The 22,269-nt window shown below is 40.9% G+C and overlaps 1 long non-coding RNA gene across 1 annotated transcript in view; it reads left to right on the top strand.

Annotated features, from left to right (window-relative positions):
• The window catches only part of LOC117086390, a 47,759-nt gene extending 37,085 nt beyond the window's left edge, over nucleotides 1-10,674 (top strand). The window contains exon 3 of the long non-coding RNA XR_004438319.1: nucleotides 10,362-10,674. This is a non-coding gene — a long non-coding RNA (uncharacterized LOC117086390). The remainder of the gene's footprint in view (nucleotides 1-10,361) is intronic.
• The last annotated feature ends 11,595 nt before the right edge of the window (nucleotides 10,675-22,269 follow it).

The raw sequence follows: 22,269 nt of genomic DNA, 5'->3' as shown, positions 1-22,269 counted from the left end.
ACAGAGAGAGACTGGGGAGGAGCCTATGTAGGTTTCTACTATCTCAAAGTACTGCCAATAGGCCTCTGATCAACGTTGTATGGTACATAGTTTTGCAGTTGATATAACATATTGAAAGCTGTTTGAAGGACTAACCGCATTTATCTTTGCTCCCTTTGTATTCTTAGCAGAGCCTAGTACAAAGTAAGAGCTCTATAAATATTTGTTGAATGTTAAATATTTTTACTGTAATTGTATGTTACTTAAAATGAACTAGTGAATAAAAGGAATTGGCCAGCCACAAGTGGGATCACAGAATGCTGTCAGCAATCATTTTGGCTAACTCTTCATTTATTGAGGTGGGGCATCGGGCTTGGAGCTCTTTAGACACTTGCCAAGGTCTAAAGTGGCAGAGCCAGTAGACAGATCCACCTCTTTTGAATCCCAGTATTTTCATAATCAATCATTTATAACCTAAAATCCTTCTGATTGCAGCTTCTCAGAAATGCCGAATGATGTTTGTTTATTTAAAATCACTTTTATCTTTTAAGCTTCCAAGAAAGTTTGAAGATAAAGGCAACATTTGTCTTTGAATTTCCCTTTATCATTGGTTTTAAGGCCTTACAGCACATCCTATTCACTCTTGGGGATTAAAATAATTCAGATGCCCAGGTCATTACCCACATTTCCTGAATCAGAATGTCAAGAACCCAGACACCGATATTTTAAGAAACGCTTCCCAGGTGATTATAATACTCAGTGATGTTGGGAACCACCGCTCTGGAGAGTAAACTTTCTTTGACAGTAGTTCTAAAGTCCACTTTCCATTGAGCTGAATTTGATGTTCTTACTCTTTGTGAAAATGTCGTACCATCATAACATTCCATGACTTTCCACCAGGTTGGTACATTGTTAGTATGTAGAAATAGAAACTTTTTTTGACTTTTTTGGTGGAGTCAGCAAAGACTGACTTCCAATATTTATTCTTCTCTCTTTCATCATAAACAGGTTTCTAATGCTTCATGTGGCTACTCCACAAAAAACCACACCTCCAGCCTCTTTTGCACCTAGCTTTGGCCATGTGATTTGGTCTGGCCAATGAGATGTGAAAGAAAGTAATCTGTGTAAATTTGGATTGTACCTTTAAAAGAAAATAAGCTTGCCCTCCCTTTCTCTCATTCCTACTTGATTCATACCAATTCTCATCCAGACTATTATGTGACAGAGAAATAAACATCTATCTTATTCAAGTCCCTGTAGTTTCGTCCTTTGTTGCAGTTCAACTAGTGCAACAGTCTGATAAAGTCTAAATTATAACCCTGGATTTCCTGGATCTCATTTACTTTGTTTATTACCCATGACATAACACATAATGAAGTCTTTCAGGGCTGGAATCAAGTCTCGGGCATTTTTTTTTTTCTAGTTCTGAAAGCCTGGAAATGCTAGCTGCACCTATTTATCCAATAACTATATGTCGACCAATGCCAGTCTGTCTACACACCAAAAAAAAAAAAAAAAAAGGGAATATACAATTTCATTCTAAGACAATGATATGGAATCATAGGAGGACCTTGTGACTGAGATGATCACTCAGTCATAAAAATCCATATTCTCTTCTTCGGGAGCACAAAGTTGAATTACATTTCCCAGCTTCTCTGCATCTAGGTATGGGTGGCTGCATGACTGAGTTTTTGGTTCATTCTGTTAGATCAATATACCTTTAAATCTCTTTACCTGCATTCACATTGTTTGCCACTCTAACTTCTGTTTCTATTTTTTTCCTTACTCAGGTTAAGTGGAGTCCACCAAAATCGGTGTTTTTAAAATCAACCTCATGCTTCCTTTAAATTGATTAACGCTTTTTCCCACTGCCTCCTCTCACCCTATCACAATGTTCCAACCATGTCCAACATTCATCTTCAGGTTGCATTTAGAGAGAAACTGTTGATTCAGAAAACTAAGTTCACACTAATGTGCATGCTTTCTACTTCTAATTAATTTTTCATTGTTCTTTTCTGCAGTATTGCTTTTATATACTTCTTATTTCCAGCCTGTCTTGGGCTGTATGCCACATTTCTGGCCTTGGGAAGAGTATACCTGAAAGAGCATAGGAATATCTTTTACAACATTCTGCTTTCTCTGACAGCATAATGCCAGCTGCAATCTTTGTTTCTGTTTGTTCTTCAATTGTCCTTAGCATAGGAGCATTTGTGTATTTCTAACTGGGGTATTCTCTTCCATTGTCAGATGCCAATTATAGCATATGTTGGTGGAACTAAAACTAAAACATGTAACAAATCAATGAATGCTCATTAATGGAATGGAAAGTACAAAACTTAAAGCATAGGTATCATTTCTAGTGGCTTACTTCTTTGCAAAATAAAAGATTGATTGTGTAAGGAGGTACTCATGTTAGTGCCCAGCATACAGTTTTGAATGTCAGATGCTCACAAAAGCGGCCTTCAAAACTTATTTTGCCTATATACAGACTAATTTTGTCAGAGTGTGGATTTACTTTGCCTGCTGCTAACAGAAGAAATCTCAACTCTTTAATGTGGCCCACCTCAATCTACCCCCACTGGGGTTTCCAGGCTACTTCCGCTACATTGCCTGGACACCTCTCTGTTCACCTTCGCCTAAGGATACTACTGGTATTATTTAGGGTAACACAAGCTCTTGTCACAAGTAAACCCCAATGCAGAATGATTTAAACACAGTAGAAGTTCATATATTTCTCACTCACTAAACAATCCAAGGTAGGTGCTCCTGGTAGGCAAGAGAGCTCTCCTCCATGAGGTCAGGTCGAGAATCAAACTGATGAGGGCTCTGCTGTCTTCAGCATGCAGCTTCCACAGCTGTCCTGGTCATCTTTGTTCCAGCCAGTTAGAGGGCAAAATGGACAGAAAGCCCATGTGAGGGGTTTCTGGGCCAGCCCCGTTGGTCATCACTTCTACTCATATTCCATTAGCTAGAATTTTTAGAAGCGTGGCCATACTGAATTGCACAGGAGTTTTAGGAAAGATAATCTGGCCAGATGTAGGAGGAAGAGGAAATGGATATTTGTGAACAGCTAGTAGGTTCTGCTACACACTGTTTTATGACTCTGTCCTTTTGCTCATACAACTTCTTTAGCCTACTTAGTTTTCAAGATGTAGCCCAAAAGCAATCTCTTTGTCTGAGCCTCCTAGTTGTGATGACTTGTTCCTTCCTCTGTCTTCCATCTTGAACCTCTGTTATCGCCACTTTTGAATTCTACCTTGTGCTCTGTTAGTTTTTTATACATTGGCCTTACTCACTTAACTGTAAGCTCCTTTAGCAAACCACCGTATTGTGGTGGGGGAAAGCAGAGGTGTGGGGTCACACAGGAATGGCTTTAAATCAGCTGTGCTACTTTTTAGCTGTGAGACCTTGATCAAGTCACTTTCTCTGTCTTCTCATTTTCCTCACCTAAAGAACATGAGTAATACTGCATAGTGTGGTAGGAAGGACTAACTAGGATAATACTTGAAATTTCCTAATGGGATTTCATAATAATAAAGTCTCTGTAGATGTTAATGTTGCAGTCCTTTGACTCTTCTACAGTGATTTTTCCCTTCATTGGCGTTTAAAAAATGTAGCTGAACTGAGCTCTAAGTCCTATGCTTTCACAGCACTACAGTAGCAGAGGTTCAAGTCAAGAGCATGAACTACTGGTATATCCAGCATGGGCAACAGAGGCGAGGACAGAAGGAAGCCACTTGGAATAGTGTGAACATGTTGGCTATGCAGGCGTTCACTCAGCTCTGGAGGACTGATCGCCTGCTTAACGAATTGTGTTAACTCCAGCCAAGCTTGCAGCTGCCTCAGACGACCTCTGAGAATTGCTATACACCACGCAACGGCTGCTTCATTACAGATAAGGCCAGAGGCAGCAAGCAGAGCTCAAGCCAGGGCTGCCCCTGGTGACCCACTTAAGCCTCCGCCAAGAGCTACTGGGGCACTGGAGTGAGAAGAGGGGGGTTAGAGGAAACTAGGTACCAAGAGAATGGCAGAAAATGCGTCACAGATGATTTTATCCCGTATTGATTACTCTGATGCCTATCCCTGTTCAGGCGCTTTGGAAAGTACTATTTTAGCCCCAGGCATTTGCCTGGGTGAGGCGGAGAAAAGAAGACCAAAGGATGTAGACCTTTGCTGGCTTATTGTTGTTGTTGCATCTTTAATTTTCCCCACGTGGGATATTATCAGTATTATACCGGAGTGGGTATCCATTCCTAGCTGAAAAGCCATGCGGAGCAGCGGTTAAGAGCAGGGCAGTGAAGAAGCTAGGCCACCTGGTTTGACTAGCATCCTCACAACTTTCTCCCCCCAGCTTTTCTGTATAATTGACAAATAAAAATTGTATATATTCAAGGTGTACAAAGTGATGTTTTGATATATGTGTACACTGTATACATATATAATACATACACTTATATATGAATACATATACATACATTCATACATATATCGTGAAATGATGTATATAATCAAGTTAATTAACATCTCCATCACCTCATATAGTTAGCTTTTTTTATGATGAGAAGCCCTAAGATCTTCTCTTTTAGTAAATTTCAAGTATACAATGCATTATTAACTCTAGTCACCATGCTGTACGTTAGATATCCAGAACTTGTTCATTCTGCCTGACTGAATGTTTGTACCCCTTTACAAAATCTTCCCATTTTCTCCACTCCCAGCCCCTGGAAACCACCATTATACTCTTGGTTTCTATAAGTTTAACATGTATATATTCCACATGAGCGAGATCATGCAGTATTTGTGTTTCTGTGTCTGGCTGATTTTACTTAGCACAATGTTGTTCAGATTTATCCATGTTGTTGCAAATGACAAGATTTCCTTCTTTGTAAAGGCTGAATAATATTCTAGTGTGTGTGTGTATGTGTGTATACATACATATATATATATATACCACATTTATATAGACACACCACATTTTCTTCATTCATACATTCATTCATTCATTTATTCATCTACAGGCATTTAGGTTGTTTCCATATCTTAGGTATTGTGAATAACGCTGCAAAGAACGGGGGAGTGCAGAGATTTCTTTGACATACTGTTTAATTTCCTTTGGATATATATACCCAAAAGTGGGATTGCTGGATCACATGGGAGTTCTAGCTTTAATTCTTTGAGGATCCTCCATACTGTTTTTCATAATGGCTGTACCAATTTACATTCCCACCAATGGTGTGCAAAGGTTCACTTTTCTCCACATCCTCACCAGCACTTGTTACCTCTTGTGTTTTTGATCATAGCTGTTCTAACAGGTGTGAGGCGATGTCTCATGGTGGTTTGAATTTGCATTTCTCTGATGATGAGTGATGTTGAGCACGTTTTCATATACCTATTAACTGTTTGTATGTCTTTGGAAAACTGTTTATTCAGGTTCTTTGTCCATTGCAAAATCAGAATATTTGTTTTTGTTTTTGCTTTTGCTATTGAGTTGTATGAGTTCCTTATATAGTTTAGATATTAACCCCTTATTGCACATATAGTTTGCAAATATTTTCTCCTATTCCATGGGTTGCAAACTCACAGCTTACATGTTGTATAACTTCACATCACCAAATTGCTCTGTGCTTCAGCTTCCTCACGTACAGAGTGGGCCTAATTAATTATCTGATGGAACTGTTTTAGGATTGCATGGGTTAATATATATAAAATACTTAGATCAGGGCTAATGGTAATTGGGGTGTAAGTGTTAGGTAATATTTATATGTATATGAACTGAAAAAACATTTCTCTCCTTTCCTCATCATTTTCCACGGCTGGATTCATTACATTTCCTGAAGATGAGGAGCTTCCAAACACTTCAGTGGTTACCACAGTTGGTTTGACTGTTACCTAAAAATTCATGTGGAAATTTAGTGGCCAATTGACAGTATTGAGAAGTGGTGCCTTTATGAGGTGATTAGCTCATAAGGCCCCACCCTTCTGAATGGATGAAGGTCATTACTCTGGGAGTCCGCTAATCACCTCAGGAGTGAGCCCCTGATGAAAAGGACAAGTTCAGCCTGATTTCCTCTCTTTCTGTCTCACATGCTCACTTCTGCATTCCGCCTTTCTCCCATGGGATTGCCCTCACCTGATGCTGGCACCATGCTCTTGGACTTCTCAGCCCCTAGAAATGTGAGAAATAAATGGATTTTCTTAATAAATTAACCAGTCTGTGGTGTTCTGTTATAGCGGCAGAGAAAGGACTAAGACAGGTTCAGACCTGTTTGGTGGATTAGATGTGTTTATGGCTGTGTCAAGGAATCTCAAGAGAGCTTTTGTCAGGACAGGAAAAAAGTTGAGAGATAACTTACCACATGGAAGCCAGAGTCTGGCTTGACTAGAAGATGAATTTCTGAGGTTTAGAGAGGAGTAGATTCCAGGTACAGGATGGTGGCTGTACTCAAACCTATTCTGCCTGGCTATTGTGGCAGGGGGAGAAAACCACCTGTTTGTAAACCAAGAGATACATCAGGGCCCAAGGAGTCCTCCTTTGGTATCCCTTGATGGAACGTACTGCAGAGGAAGGGAGGTCCTTCCAGTGTCACAGGGGACTGCTGAGTACTCACAGGGCACTGAGGGCTGAGGGGCTGGTTTCCGTGGTGACCAGCGGAGATGTGGGTCCAGGCTGGGGAAGATGGAGTATCCTGTTGAGCAGTTGAGACCCTCTTGGCTAGCTCAGTTGCTAGCGGTAGCCAGGATGCATTCATGTCGTAGGTTGGCTTGTCTGGAAGCAGATGCCAAGATGGAGATTGGTCTGCAGGATATTTACTAGGAATCAACACCTTTGGAAGGACAGAGGTGAAGAAGTAGGATTGGGCAGACAGAGAAGTTAAATAAACTTCAATACAGGCCCAGTAATGCCTCGACCAGTCTCTTTGGGAGCTCTGGATTGCATGTGCCTGCCAGAGTTGTTCCGAGTGAGCTAATATGGTTGGACTTTTAAATCCGCCTCCATCAGTCATTGGGTGTGGGCTGTGCCCGGAAAGGAGCATCTGTCTGTAGCTAAGGCAGATTTGAAAGGAGCTATGCACTGAGATGAGTACTGCCTTTGGGGAGATCTGGGTGTCACATCTCCATGTCCACCACAGCTCATACAGCCACAGGAGGGGAATCTCAGTGATGCTGGAGGAGGGGTGGGAACTCTTCCAAGGCCGGGTGTTCCTATATTAGCAAGTAGGGTTTTGAAGCTGATGAAATGTGTGCAATTAATATTAATGTGACCTTGTTCATACCCATGCCCTGGTGAGGCATGGAGACATTTAAGTTTTTATATGTTAACTGCACACTTTATAATAAAAAATAATAGAAATGATGAAAGAAATGACCTAAAATCTCACCATCCCCTCTAGTCATTTGCTCCCTTCTAGTTTTTTTTTCTTAGATATGCCTGTAACTTTGATAGAGTCTGGTTTTATTTTGTTTTTATGCTAATTCAAAGAGTTAGATCAAAAGTCTAGACACTGTGTGGGTAAAATGGTCTGGGTGGTAATGAAAGGGGTGTAATGTGGACAGCATGGGTGAGGAGATACAGCATACATCACTGCGCAGCCCAGGCATTAGGTAAAGAATCGGATGGAGGAAATAAATTCTCTTATAGCTCTGACCATGAGCTCCACCCCCCTCTTTAGAGAAATTAATCTTTATGATTAAATGGGGGCATTGCTATTGAGAGCAATATTCTTAATATCTTGCAGCAGCCTATTTCTTCTGAGTCATCAGTACAATTTCCCTGAGCTTATTAGTTTTTGCATGTTTGCCTCATAACAGGCACCTGCATTTTGGGTTGACTATTTGCATTTAAAAAAATAGGCTGCTCACACTGCATTAAATTTTTATAGCTACTGTGTTCATTGATCAGATCACTCTGTTAGCAGTTACTATTCCAGCTGTATGTTTTAATTACACTTGAACAATCAGGCTTTCTTAGTACTTGAGAAATTTGCTGAGTTTAATTTGTCCCTTTGTCTAATTCTGCCTTAAATTATTTCATTAATGTTGGCAGTCCTGTATTACACACCCTTCCTGGTCTTTTTAAGTCAATTTCCTGGGATTTTAATTATGTAGAACAGTCAATAAAAGTTGATGGCAACAAAAGAACTATTGAGGCAAAAGATCACGAAGGATATACGCCCACAAGATATATTTTTTAAATGAACATCCTTGACATTTATGCCAAAACATTAATTAATTCATACCATACCCTCTATGAGAATGGTCAGTGATTTTATTTTTCATTTAGCTAAAGACAAACTGTGGTACAGAGAAACCAGGCAAACTATTGAAAGCTGCACAGCAAGACAGAGGAAAATGATTAGACATTTCTAGATCAAAGAAATGTTAAAACAAATGAGTTACTTGAAAGCAATCATAATGTATTAGACTCTAGTGAAAACATTGACTTCTGGTAACTACATATTTGTTTCCATATTCAAGAAATTATAGAAGAAAAGTGCCTAAGCATGTAGTTCAGACGTGTTACACCATCTGACTGTGGGCTACATTTGATTCACAGAACTGTCTTCTGGGGTCAGTAAAATCAGCAGTGACCTGCCATGTTTGGAAACATTTTAAATTTTAAATTTGAATTTGAAAGCCTTTAAAAGCGACCTGAACTCTCCAGCTGCCCACCGCTGCTTATGGTCTTGTATTTGGCCTGCTTTATACATATTTGTTACCTTCCTGATTCTACTTGAGTTTGCTCTACCTGACTCTTGTTCACTGCCTCTCTTTTAGCTAGAAAAATAAGATCCAGAGGGTTGAAGTTGGAAGATACCCATACAATTACTCATAGTGATCAGTCTAGAACCTTAATTTCATGGGTCCAGTCCAGTATATTTTCCATAGTACCGAGCAGCCTCTCTAAATTTCCTTTGGAGAATTCAAGCAAGACAGATATTTCATTACCTCTTTTTGGATTATGGAAATAAGGCCTTTCAGCTATAATATAGACACACAGAGCACACCAGCAGTTTCCCAATGCTTAAAAAGCATGTTAGTTTGGTGTGGCATAGAGAATGCTAGCTTCGAGTCAAAAGACACAGTTTCAGTCTCAGCTGTGTCACTAACTAGAGGCTATTTGACTCCACGGGCTTTAGTTTCCTAAGGGTGTTAGAGTAGATGAGCTCTAAGTTCCTTTTCAGACCTAGGATTCTATGATTCTTTCATGAACTCCAATAAAAGCATACACAGGAGGAAGAGAAAGATAAACCATCCCACTAAAACGCCACTGGGCCAGGCTGTCTGTTTTCTTCTGGGAGCACTTTTGAAACTAAGTTTTACTATCGTCACTCAACTTTTCACTAGGATAAAAAATTCAGAACTATATTCTGTATTAGTCTGTTTTCACATTTCTGATAAAGACATACCTGAGACTGGGTAATTTGTAAGAAAAAGGTTTAATGGATTCACAATTCCATGTGGCTGGGGAGGCCTCATAATCATGGTAGAAGATGAAAGGCACGTCTCACATACAGCAGACAAGAGAAGAGGGCTTGTGCAGGGAAACTCCCCCTTGTAAAACCATCCGATCTTGTGAGACTTGTTCACTATCACGAGAACAGCATGGGAAAGACCTGCCCCCATGACTCAATTACCTGCCACCGGGTCCCTCCCAACAATACATGGGAATTAAAGATTAGATTTGGGTGGGGACACAGCCAAACCATATCATATATCATCTAGGGAAGTACTTATTAGTAAATATATATATTAGTATTTAAAAGGTCTCTGGAAGAAACAAAATGGATAACTGAGAGGTCTTCAGATTCTCTGATCCCTTTGAGGAAGGTATTCCTAAACTGTGGACTGTCATTTTAACTACATCATGAGTTCCTTGAGTAAAAGGGTTTGTTTTTATTTACCTTTGTTTTCTAGGTGCTTAGGACATCCTCTGGTATATAGCAGGTGTTCAATAAATATTGAATGAATTTCAACATTCAGAGGAGGACCGTGGAATCTTAGTGTTGGAAGGGGTTTCAGAAATCGAATCCAGTCTCCTTGCCAATGCAGAAATTCTCTGTACAGTATCCTAGGAGGATGCTCACCAGCTGCACCAGTTTACTTGGCCATTTATTCCATGAATATTCATCCAGTGTCCCCTATGTACCAGGAATGATTTTGGGATGCAGTAGTGAATCAAGGAGATATGGTCCCTATATCAAGAAGCCTGCTGCTTCTTCCTGAACATTACCAGTGACTGGGATACATAAACTACGTGTGACAGACCTGCATTCCACCAATGGCCAACTCTTGGCACTAATGATCTTTGTGTGGAAAAGAAACCCTTATAAGGTGATGATAGTATTGGTTCTTGCAGAAACTTTTTCCATGTGTCCCTGCAGATTGCTCTAGGACCTTCAGTATTTCTGAGCCTGTCTGCATTTATGAGAAGATGCCATCTGTCTGTCATCCAGCCTTCACCTTGAGCTCAATCTCAGCCACCATTTTACATCTCTTAAACTACTAGGATGTGGGAACTCACCTGTGCTAATGACCACCTACCTTCAGACCAACTAGGGTCATGCATGGAGGAAGGAGATGACACTCTGCCTGATCAGCCAGTAAAATCAGCAGTGACCTGCCATGTTTGGAAAGATTGCCTTGTGGCCTGACCTCCCATAAAGTTTTTTTGCCCAGGTAACAGAGGCGGTTCAGTCTTTTCTCCAAAGCCTCAATATGTAAGTGGTTGAAAACTTATTTTTTAAAATATGAATTAAGAAAATCTGAGTGAGCATGGATGGGAAGCAATATTGCTGAAAGACAGGCTGGGGCTCAACGCAAAGTTATAAAACATGTCCTGTTTCAGGACTGCTCTGTTCAAAATCTTCAGTTGCCACCTGTATTCCCTGCAAATGCTTATTGAGCCAAATAAACTCATTAGCACAGCAGCCTCCGTTCTCAGTGGTTTGCTTATGACTTGCCTTTTTAACTTCATCTCCTATTAGTTCCCCTCATAGATACTTTGTTTAGTTAAACTGAGCCTCTCACTACTTACTTAAGCATCTTCTATATTTTCTTCCTTCTAGTTTTTGCTTAGGTTTTTCTTTCATTTTAGAATTCCCTTCCTTCTACCTAGAAGACTCTACCCTCCAATCTGTGCGTGCCAAAAGCCTACTCATCATTTAAGGTCCATGAAGTGTTCCTTAATTCATGATGGTTCTTCCTCTCCCTCAACTTCCTCCCCAGCTGGAAGTATTTTCCCTCTATTTCAAACTTCTGTAGAACTTGAAGTATGCTTCTCTTCCAGTATCTGCTTTTAAATATAATATAATTATAATAGCCATTAAGTGGTAATTACGTCAGGTTAAGCTCCTTTGAAACAGTGTCCTTGTCTGATATCTTTGAGTTTTCTACAGGTAAAGCTGAGTGTTTCGCATTCAATAATATTGAATAAATTGAATCAATTACTCTCAGCAGATGCCAAAGAGATGCAAATCTCTAAACATAACCATTAAAAATGGAGTCACTGTATAGGCTAGTCTCAACACTGTATAACATTAAAAATAAAAAAAGACACCTGTTTGGAATTCTGAGCCTGTTTGGAATTCTAAAAAACTTGGACAAACAATTTTAATCTTTAAAAACGTAGTCTTTCCAAAAACATAGCATAACAAATAAGCAAATGAAATACAAACAAAGCCAAATAGAAAGGATTCACAGTCACAGTGTATTCTTAACCTGTTAAAATAATCTTCTCCCCCTGCCTCTTTAAACATGTCTCAAAGGTGTTCTCTATCTTGGCCTGAGAACCCCACAATCTCCTACCCTCAGCTTTTGCAGGTTTCCCGGGCTCCCTAGTGCCTTCTCTCTGCTCTTGCCAATAGAAACTCAACTATTCTTTTTGTTTTTCCAGTTTTCCCCGCATCAGTGCCCCCATCAGAGTCACAAAAGCATACCAGTTGGGGGATCTTGGTAAGCCAGAACTCCTCTGGGTGGATGTGAGTCAGGGATTTTGTGGGTAACCCCCTTCCCCACTTATAGAAGCTGTTATGGTGCATTTAAATTCACTAAAGACAGCCTAAAATGGGTGTTCCACTGAGGATTTCTGAGACAGGAAATTGCCATTACTTCCTGGCTAAAAAAGAACATGTAAGAGCTTGCTCTGGGGTTAGTTCCTGACAGCCTCTTTTTGAGTTAGGCCTTTGGACCAAACAACTTCAAACCAAGGTCTGTGGGACAGTGATCAGCTAAGTGGAAGCCAGCCTTGCTGCTGGTTGGCAGACATCGACTCCCAAGCCACACATGAGAGTGTGAAGAGTCCGCACCTTCAAAACCATTTGTTACCCTCAATGACAGGAGGCTGCCCCCTCCTGGGGTATGAGTTGACAGTAAGCATTTTTCAGCTTGTGCTTTCAGAATGTAACTAGTGTAGTATTTTTTATTCCAGTGCTGCTTGACTTGCTTCATTTGCTTTTATGAGAGTGCTTGGGTACGATTAAATGACAATTTAATGCGTATAATAACTCATTTAAAGTTTTAGTGAGGGCTTGAATGAAGGTGATGTGGTTTGAGCACATTTTTGAGCAGACTCTACAGTATAAGCCTAAGCTGGGGGTAACTTAGAAAGATTTCTTATTTTAGAATAACTCGAATTTCTACACCTTTCTCTTTAATTCAGCAATTTTTTCATTGCATTTAGTCCTATATCTCAGTTGTGTAAGAAGGAACTCAGGGGGTTCTGGGCTTAATCCTCCCCTGCTGTTCTTTTATTTCTTCTCACGATTCATAAGACATCTGAAAATTATCTTTGGTCACTGAAGTTCTTCTTAGCCCCAGGCTCTATGAACCAGGAACAGTTTGGAGGGCTTCGAGGTATAGGATACAAAGGTTCTAGCCTCTTGTTCTTTTCCTGTCAGAACATGAAGAGAATATACCTTGTCGTTCATTTGCCACATATGTGTCTTGTGAGGATGGTCAGATGATGTTTGGTGACTTATTTTGCCACCATCCAATGAGTAGCTGGTGGAGAAGAGGGAGGATGGGAGACGAGTGAGTTTTCTGTCCTCTGCAGGAGATCCCCCTGGACCCAGGGACTTGGCAAAAGGGAACAGGCACTGCTACCCCTAAGTCGATGGCGCACCATCCCCCCTAACTGCTGCCTTCTGGGTCTGACTGCTGTGCTTGTGGCCCAGGAAGGGTGGAAAGTGATGGAAATCCTCACCCAAGGGCTATTTGCAGCTTTCAGTATCCTCATCCAAGTGAAAATGGGCTGAGTGGGTTGGAGAGTGGCTTTTTCCTAGGATCAAAACTTTTCAACCTTAAGCTCTTATCAGTCTGCTAATGACCAGAAATTAATTGGAAAATTAAACTTTTTTTTTTTCTTTACCTTTTCGAACTTCGAAATGGCAATTACAGAGCACACCAGCTTTATAACAGTTTATACGTAACTAATAGTAATTCTCCTTAGGCCGAAAGCTCAGCTTGCTAGGAACCTAGGACGCCTGCTCCCCAGGAGGAAGAATTGCTTAAACTTCAGCACAGACTGAAGCAAAACTGCTGAAATTTCAGAGCCACTGCTTTTCGCTCTAGATGTCCTCAATCCTGATTCCAGGAACCTTGAGTTGTCTGCCCCTAGAAGACGTTTTTAGATTCCTTGTCTCTTCTCAACTGCTTTGTACTGGAGGGTGTCTAAGCTGTGCCAAACTGGCACGGACAGAAATGGCCCAGTTTCTAGAAATGTGGCCTATCACGATATCTTTTCTCCTTTTAAATTATTACACATTAAAGTTGTGTTTTAATTCTTGAGTTAGTCCTGGGTGTGATTTGGGGGAAAATAGCTTTCTTTCTCTTTCATAACTATCTCTTGCCTCCAGACCAGTGAATAATCCCAGTGTAATGACTTTAGTTTGACCACCAGTCTCTGCTTTATTGCCAAGCAGAGTCTTGCAAAAAGGACAGAAAGTCAGGTTTCAGAAGCTCATTTCCTTCCTCTTTGAGAGGCATCTGAGCAGAAGTATCCTAGCACAGCTGACTGTGAAGGGGCTGTTGAGGGAGCCCGAGTGGAGTGTGAGTGGGGAAAGAAAACAAGGCTTGGAGTCTCTTACTGGGGAAGCCTTTCGAATCCAACTGGAAATGCATGTCTGAATTACAGAAGCTTTTGTTTTATTTGTTTTGTTTTTTCTTATATGAAGAGGCGGTTAGTTTCCACAAAGCACAGCAATCGTGTTTTGGAATGTTAAATTTGACATTCATTTGGTTTGCATTTCATTGCTTATTTTCAAAACAAGTTCAAGAGATCTATTCTACAGCATGATGACTGCAGTTAATGACAATATATTGTATCCTTAAGAAACACCAAGAGAGTGGAATGTTGTGTTCTTAACACAAAAATGATAACTATGTAAGGTAATGCATTTGTTAACTAGCTAAATTTAACCATTCCACAATGTACACATACTTTAAAACATGATATACATGATAAAAATCATACCTACAATTTTGTATGTCAAAAAATAAAAGAGAATGGATTAAAGACAGACTTGTTTTGAAACGTAAAAATAAAATCGTGAGAGAACAGAAACACAGAAAAAAGCAATCAAACAAAAAAAACCACAACAAAATAGGGGCAAAGAGAGTGGTTTGAACATTCTGAGAATAACAGGGTAGCCACAGCAACAGTGGGGATGCCACGTAATAGGGCAATCAGAGGGAGAGCTGAAATCACAACCTCTCATTTATCCACTGGTAATAATGCCCTCAGAATTACAGGGTGTTTTACTGGAAAGAACATTTGTTTCTATAGAACAGGACTAGATTTGAAAATGCATTTTGGGTTAGCAACCCCATTTCCCCCTGATGGGGGGATAAGGGACAGGACCACTTTTGCACTCACTGGCTGATTGTGTGTGTGTTTGTATGTGTGTGCACCCACATGTGTGGTGGAGAGATGGGAGAGGGCCATGCAGGAGGAACATGAGAAATAAGAAGGAACATAAATATTCTCCCAGTCCTTCGGAAAATGTTTTTGTTCCTGATTTTTACCCTTGGTGTCCAATCCAAGCAGAAGTGAGGAAAGAGAAATGGGCACCAAGTAGGAGAATGATGAAAAAGATGGAGGACCAAGGGGTGAATTTACTCTTTGTCTTTATCACTAGCAACTAATATTTGCCTCTGAAGGCTAAATTTCAATTCTTTAAAAAATATTCAACTTAATTTTAACTTTTATATTAGAGGACTCAGCTGTATGCCACATATTTAATCTAATCAAGATTGTGCTCAGCACTGCTTTCAGTCCTTGCTGAGAGCTCTATTGAGTCATTTATTAACTTGATGACTTAAATGGAATTCACAGGCCAGACACAAATCTGAGAGAGAGGAGGCTAGGCTCAGGCAGGAAAGGGAAAGAGAATTGGCTTATTTCACCTTGGTGATAGAAGGCCCTGGACGATGTAACAACGGCCTCTAGACCCAGGAATGTTTATTATGAGAAGGATGGAGACCACTGTTTGCCATCAGCATAGAGTGGATGAATAGCTCATTATTTTATTTTGTTGAATTTTAACAGTCACTTGCTTAGAGGCTGCTCCTGATCAAGGAGAGCTTGTCATTTGGAGGATGTGTTTCTTTGTACCAGTGGAAGCCTCTGAAGACAGGACGTCCCCTTCACTACTTGCTGCAGTAGCAATACCTTGTCTGCTCACTGATGAACGGCTCAAATGCTCAACCTAGCCATTTAGGCCTACCGAACAGGGAAGTGTGTCCCAGAAAAGCCAGCCCAGTTCATCTCAGACATGAAAGTGATGCTGGGAACTCCAGCTGCTGGCAAGTGAGAAGATCTCTGGTTCATACCAGGACAGTACTCAGGTGACTTCTATAGGTCTTATTCTCCTGATAGTTCTTTTCCAAGCCTGTTACTGCTCCTAACCAGTGGGAGGTGGGCACATCTGTATGTCACACTCTCTGCTTTCCACTTTTGATATCTTCCTTTATTTTTGATGCTCTTCACTGTGTGAAGGAACAAATAGCAAAGCCCCCCTTTTCTGTGATAGGTCTACAGCCTTATCACAATCAACATTCTCCCATGCAGCCGCAGTAGCCTGTCTGGATTCCAAGGTGAGATGTGATAAGCTGGACGTGGTTGCTCCTGAGTCACCCAATCAAACACTCTGGCCCACATAAGTATCTGATTATGGCAGTTACATTCTCAACATCGCTTTGGGGCCTATGTCCCCCAAAACAGGAGCTGAGGTACTGGATGTTTCTACATTAGTCTGCAGCAGCAGACACATTTCAGAGTGGAGGGATGTCTAGGCTTCAATCCCGTCATGTATATTATCCTTCAGTTTCATCTAATCAACTTCTCTTTTAGCCAAGTAAGCGGAATAGTTTTCAGTTTCAGAATGAAATAAGAAATTCACAAACCATTCCCTAAGCTTGGCAGCTGCTCCCTAGATTCATCAACAAGGCCCTCAGACCAGGTTTAGGTGAGAAGACTCTGGAGATGGGTGGCAGAGTGCAGCTGTCATCTTCTGTGCTGGAGGACAGAGCTACACTACAGTTCAACAGGGAAGAGTAGGGGCTGAAATTTAGTCTGTGTCTCAAGACAACGTCCGCTTTCAGGAAGTGGTGCCTTTTTTCCCTCCCATTTGCAAAAAAGACACCATCTGTTTGCCAAGCCCTGCATGGAGTGATTTTTATTTTTTTGCACACAGATCCTATATATAATAGGTCCCCCTTGTTTGCGGGAGATATGTTTCAAGATCCCCCAGTGGATACCTAAAACCATGAATAGTATTGAACTTTCTATACCTATATAAACTATTATTTCCTGTATGTGTGTGTGTATATGTATCATATCATAAAGTCTAATTTATAAATTAGACACAGTAAGAGAATAATAATAATAAAATAGAACAATTACAACAATGTATTGTAAGAAAAGTTATGTGAGTATGGTCTCTCTCACTCTTCTTCTCAATATTTCATTATTTTGGACTGTGATTGACTGTGGGTAACTTGACCTGCCGAAAGCAAAACCACAGATAAGAGGGGACTGCTACATGCTGCCATCCTTCTGCATCTAGCATGCCATGGGTCCAATTGCACATTGCAGAGCCAGCACAGGGGCTAAAGAAAAGGTTTAAGGAAATCCATTAACTGGCAATCATCCAGCTTCCCCCAATAGAGTCATCATACTTACCGAGAGCAATATTCCATTTTTGAGATCACAAAGAATATTCTAAAAGCCTGCCCCTCCTAGGGGTCACGTTATTTCATTAGCAGCAAAGTATTTGACACAGTTGATTAGCAAGGAACGTAATCATGTTATGGGAGGGCTCAGAGGAAGCAGGACAAGTGGAGGCAGAACGGAGGACTCTCACTTTCCATTTTTCTTTTGTATGCAGCGCTCATGGTTGTCTAGTAAAGGGAGGGATGCTGAGTTACCAAGAAAAGCAGAGTAAATTTCAGGGAATTGATACACTCCCACAAAAAGAAATGCAATGTAAAATGGCCCCAAATGTAAATGTAAAGCGTGGAGTTTGTCTTTGGGCTGTCTTCAAGAAACGCGCTTAAATCCAATTGCTATGGTTGCACAAGACTCATCTGATCCACAGGCCTTCAGTTCCACAGGGGCTGGAACTGTTTTGTTTTCAAAGGGGAAAACGTATCTGTTTGCCCTCCTTTGCTTTGTAAAATTGAATTGCAGAGAACTCATGAATAATAGAAAGAACACTAAGGACTGTGAAATTAACACTGGCACGAAACAGAATTTCTTAAAGGGGAAAGTCTGAAGGAAGGCTCACTTCACCCTCCCCTAGTCAGGGGCTTGAAAACTGGGGCATTTTAGCATGGGAGGGTGGAATAGGTTGTTTAGAGGGCCACTCCTTCAGGTTGGATTGGTGTTTCTTGTCTAATGAAGATGTTCAAGCGTGGGAACTATGGTGATTTATAACTCCAATGAGAATCATAGATCAAATGATGACATTTGCCCATGGGAACCATCATCTTACTCTTTAATGATAGAGATAGCTAACTTGTATGCACTAACTGTGTGCCAGGCACTGTACCTTACACACATTTTCTCGCATAATTTCATAACTACCTAGTGAGGGAGGTAACAATTATCTCCATTTTATAGATGCAGAAAGCTTAAGTCACACAGCTAGTAAGAGATGGGGCTGGATGCCAACCTAAGCCTGAATGACTATTGATTGCTCTTTAACCAATCACAGCAGCCCTTCATCTTTATGTGTCCTCTTAACCTTTTGTCTGCAAAGCTGTCCTGCAACCTACAGGGAAGACCTAGTGACCTTTCTTTTTCTCCTTTCAGCTCCCCCACAAGGCAACACTCTGCCCTGTGGATGCTTTGTGTTCCAGATCTTCTCCAGGTTGTCTTGGGGTCCTATAGAATAAGCCGGGGCGGGTGGAGGGAGGGGAAGAAGCATCCTACAAAAGTGTACTTTTGGAGACAAATAATGCTAGGGACTGTTTCCACCCTGAAGTCACCACAGCACATGGGAACATGCTTAAAAACTGTGAAACACTGCATAAATGCCCATGGAGTCTGAACTTTGGAATCAGACACACCTGGGGGTTTCATTCATTCATTCATTCATTCATGTGTGGATTGTTAATTGACTACCTGCTGTGTGCCTAGCACTGTGCTAAATGCTGAGTTTGAATTCCAGATTCACTACTTACAGCTATGGACTTTGGGAGATTTATTCAACCTCTTTAATAGAAGAATAATAGTTAGGTCTGGGTGTTCTAAGCTTAGGAGCTGGCACATAGTAAGAGCTCAATAAGTGGTATTGTCAATAAAAGGATAAAAATTTATGTGGCTGGGCCAGTGCCCGCTTATATTACTTTCCTTTGGGACCATGCTTGCCAAGGTTTCAGCTAGCTCCTGTGCATCACCAGGGCCTGGGAAGTTAATGTGCTAAACTAAGCTATTAGCTTTTGCAAAGGTCTTTTAGAGAGATAATTACTTAGCGAAAAGCACTACCTAATTCTGGGCACTTGGCAGACTCAATGGGAGTCATTTCAGCAAGGGACTTGTGTATCAAACCATCAAAAACCTGGTTGGTTCTTTGCCTTTAGTAACTGCTTTCTCCTGATAGATAAGAAGCTTTCGTGTGTATGATCAAAGGAATAGGTAATTGCTTAGGAAATATGGATACATTTGTTTTAAATAATGAAAGAATTTCTGTTTGTCCTTCCAGGTGCTATCTCACCTCTATTTAATGCAGAGTCTACTGATGTTAAAGCACTTGAGGTTTTTCAGATGCCCTCAGTAACACTACTTGGCTAATCTAATGTGATTCGACTAATGGGTTTTCTATCAGCGTTTATGGACCATCTCATCCATCCACTCTCCTGCCAGAGAAGTGTGTATATGCAGCAGGCCCAAGATATCCTCTCTTCTAAAGCAGTTAAATCTGTTTAAAGATTAGTGTATAGAATTTTGATTTCCATGGCGTGTTCTCTGAAACAGAATAAAAATCATTTTCCTTTTTCTCACGAGTTCGTAAAAGAGTAAAGAATGTCTTGAAATAGTCTTCTTTTAAGAGGAAAGCTGTTCCCACCCCCCCCCCCCCAAAGGCTAATGGTTACTCATCATAGCTGTTCTAGGATGATTTAAGTTATTAGTAGGAAATAAGGTAAGATCAGAATGAAGGCAGGAAGATTAGACTTGATAAAATAATTCCATTGTAAACCTTTTATTTAGAAATGATACAGACTCACAAGACATTGCAAAGGTAGTGCAGCGAGGCTCCCTGTATGGTAAACTGGTTTCCCCCAGTGATGCTATCTTTTTTTTTTTTTTTTTTTTGAGACGGAGTCTCGCTCTGTAGCCTGGGCTGGAGTGCAGTGGCCGGATCTCAGCTCACTGCAAGCTCCGCCTCCCGGGTTTAGGCCATTCTCCTGCCTCAGCCTCCGGAGTAGCTGGGACTACAGGCGCCCGCCACCTCGCCCGGCTAGTTTTTTGTATTTTTTAGTAGAGGCAGGGTTTCACCGATGCTATCTTACATACAGTGTTCCACTCCTTGAGACCCCAAAAAATATTCTAAAAACCTGTTTTTCTCAAGGGCCAGGCTGGAGGTGAGTGACTTGCTTCTTAGTCACCATTTCTTACCTGGGTTCACATGGAGGCCTGTTTAGCAATGTCTGCTTACAATTCAGTTCTCAGGGCAGCAGCCAGAGCATTTCCTCACTTTACTCCCTAGCAGCCTTCAGTGACTTCGACCTTACCCAGAGTTCCAGCCAGCCAGAGCTCTGCCCTGGTTGCAGTGCTCTTCCTGGCATTCTTTAACTCCTTTTTCTGCTTTATTTTCCAATCTAGTCCCTGTCTCACACACAATGTATTTTCTTTTCTCTCTCTCTCTCTTTTTTTTTTTTTTTGAGATGGAGTCTTGCTCTGTTGCCCAGGCTGGAGTGCAGTGGTGTGATCTCGGCTCACCGGAACCTCCGCCTCTGGGGTTCAAGTGATTCTCTTGCCTCAGCCTCCTGAGTAGCTGGGACTACAGGTGTGTGTCACCATGTCCGGCTAATTTTTGTATTTTTAGTAGAGAGGGGGTTTCATTATGTTGGCCAGGCTGGTCTTGAACTCCTGACCTCGTGATCCACTCATCATTTATTATGTCTCTAATTTGTTTCTGTCTTGTTCACTGCTGAGTCCTCAGGGCCTAGAAAAGTACCTGGTGTGTAGTTGGCACTCAGTACATACATACCGAATTTGTTTGACCATGGATGGATCCTTTAGTCTTAATTTGTTAAATCTCACTAATCTCACTCTTGGTGTTAGGATAGAGCAACAAAAATTATACCTCACTGTTGTATAGAAACTTAGAAGTTCTCAGGAACTTTTGTACGTAAGCTATTGAAAAGCAAATATTCAAAATATATCCAGAGAGCAGCAAAAGTCTATTTGGGATTCCAAATAAGTCAAAATTCGGAAGTTGCTGTAAAGCCAACTGAAAGCAGAAATCTACATCCTAAAAGAAATCTACATATAAATGAAAGGCACATTAAAGACCCAGATCAAAGGACTAAAAGAAGCCCAGTAAAAGAAAGCAATTGGCACTTTCTGACCTAGAGGCACTTTTTGTAACCTCTGGGACTCGTGATTTTTTTTTCTAGGGGGAGATGAATTTCCCCCTTTCTTTACCTTATCATATTTTGTTGTTTCAGTCATTTGCTTTGAGATCTTTAAGCTGTAGCTTGTTATTTGTAATGCGCCAAGGAAGGTACGTTGACTCATTTGAAACTTTCATTATTGTCAAAACTAATGCAGTGAAGTTGAGCCCTCTCCTGGGGCTCCCCTATAACCATTACTTACTATCGGTTAATATTCATAAATGCGCTATCATGGAAATTAAGTAGAATGCCTCAAAATTACTTTGGGGGCATAAAGAAGGCCCAGAAGAGTGAACTGGGAAGATGCATTTCATTTGCAGATTTGGAATGAAGAAAATGTTGTTTTTGTCAGTGGATGACATGCTCTACTCTGGAGAATTCCAAGGGACTCAACAGATTCCTGTAACACTTATGCAGTGGGGGCAGCAGTTCCTATCCACCCTAGAGTGGATACCTCTGAAGGGGCTGCTGGCAGCTTCTTAGGAATTCTCATCAGTAAGGACTGTGGCACTGACTACATTTTAGGTTACACTTTCTTAAGACTCCTTGTGCTAATTAGAGGATTTTCTTTAGGACAATACCCACTTACTACCTCCAGTAGAGAAGGTGCCCCAGTATAAAAAAAATCTCATGGAAGCCCAGCCTCATGTGTAGAGTTGTTAAACTAGGGGACTTCTGATGGGACCGTACTGTTAGGGCACATCTTACTGCAGAGTTGAATCATCCCCTCCCTTCCCCTTTTCATTACACTCTGTGGTGAAATCCAGGTTCTGGGGTTAAGGGCAGAATGATTGGGTGATCCGGTGAATTGAAGAAGGTGGTGGGTTTAATCAGAGGCTGTTTCCAGAGACAGACTTCTGTTCTTTAGAATTACTTAAAGGAGAACTATCATCTAGGAAATTAAAAGTATCAGCAATATTTGCAGTTGTGGAACGTCAAGGTCAGGAGAAAAAAAAAGTCTGAGAGGGCACTCTTGTCACTGATTTCAAAGGAGCTAATTCTTAGGGTTATTAGCTGCCTCAATTTACAATGCTATATACTCTTGAACACCAAATGCTCATTATCAAAAATTAAAGAAGCGTGGAGCTGAGATTTGAATTATATTTTAGATAATAGATTTTGGAACATGCTTCATATTGTTAAAATTGACCGGACCTTACAACTAATAAAGGC

The sequence above is a fragment of the Trachypithecus francoisi genome, unplaced genomic scaffold (genome assembly GCF_009764315.1).
Source record: "Trachypithecus francoisi isolate TF-2019V2 unplaced genomic scaffold, Tfra_2.0 Lachesis_group1, whole genome shotgun sequence".
In the NCBI taxonomy this organism is placed as follows: Eukaryota; Metazoa; Chordata; class Mammalia; order Primates; family Cercopithecidae; genus Trachypithecus; species Trachypithecus francoisi.
This window is presented reverse-complemented; position numbering and strand designations above follow the sequence as displayed.